The sequence below is a fragment of the Dendropsophus ebraccatus genome, chromosome 13 (assembly GCF_027789765.1).
Source record: "Dendropsophus ebraccatus isolate aDenEbr1 chromosome 13, aDenEbr1.pat, whole genome shotgun sequence".
Taxonomy (NCBI): domain Eukaryota; kingdom Metazoa; phylum Chordata; class Amphibia; order Anura; family Hylidae; genus Dendropsophus; species Dendropsophus ebraccatus.
Window position 1 is genome coordinate 7278295 of NC_091466.1, and position 1187 is coordinate 7279481.

A 1187-nucleotide genomic window follows, 5' to 3' on the forward strand; every position below is an offset into this window, starting at 1 on the left:
GTAAATATCAAACTATAGGGCCAGCAGAGTTCATCACTCCAGTGTATACCTGTTACTGTAAATATCAAACTTTAACCCAGCATGGTTGGGTGCACTCTGCATTGGACAGTGCGATCCCCATTACCGTAAATCTCGGCCTATAAGCCCAGCATGGTTGGGTGCACTCTGCATTGGACAGTGCGATCCCCATTACCGTAAATCTCGGCCTATAAGCCCAGCATTGTTCATTGACTCCTCCCCAGGGGGTGATAATTCTGAATGGGATCCTGATTCCTCCGGCCTTCTTTAGTTCTCTGCAGGTCTCCAGTCTAAGTGTAGCGTTACTGTCAGGATATCTTAGTGTTTGCGTCTCGTCCTTCATAGTTCACGGTGCTGCATCATTCGCCAGTTTTGTGTCAGGAAACTGATCCAGAATGAAGTTTCCTGTTGATCTCCTTTGTGTATAGAGACGGTGAAAACCTCACAAATTCCTCTTCTTTTCTGTCTTCTGGCCCTTTGTGATTAAGAATTAACCGGATTGACGATCTTTTTGATGTTTCAGTATTTTTCTGAATTGTAGTGATGTGTAATGATAGAAGCCTATTCACAGCGTACAGAACAGACTTGACAATCAGTGAGGTTACTGGGCGTCTCTGACAGCAAAGCATCCTGGGACTTCCAGTATGGCCGCACAGCAAACACTTCCAGTGGATGATGTCTCCGGTGTGGTGTCCATCATCCTCTATGCTCACCAATCCGGGAATCAGCAACCATGTCCGACCCTTATATATATGTGTGTATAAGTGTATGTAAATACAGATGTGACCCCTGTACAAAGCCACAGCACACAGACATCCGGACCATTAATAGTTAATAAAAACTGACAACCTGAACACAGTCTCCTTGCTTCATTAAAGAGTCATCTAGAGGCCTGCAGAACATTGCACCCTCTACCTCTTCACTGAAGGTGATAGGAGTATTACACCCCTGACCTCTCTACAGAACATCGTTCTGCCCTTTCTACCTCCTATATACATAGTGATATTTCCTGCAGATTATTACACCCCTGACATGCAGAACATTGCTCTGTCGTCTCTACCTCCTGATACAGAGTGATATATCCTGCAGATTATTACACTCCTGACCTCTCTACAAATCTGCAGAACATTGCTCGGTTCACTTTTAGAAAGAGACAATGAACTTCTGTA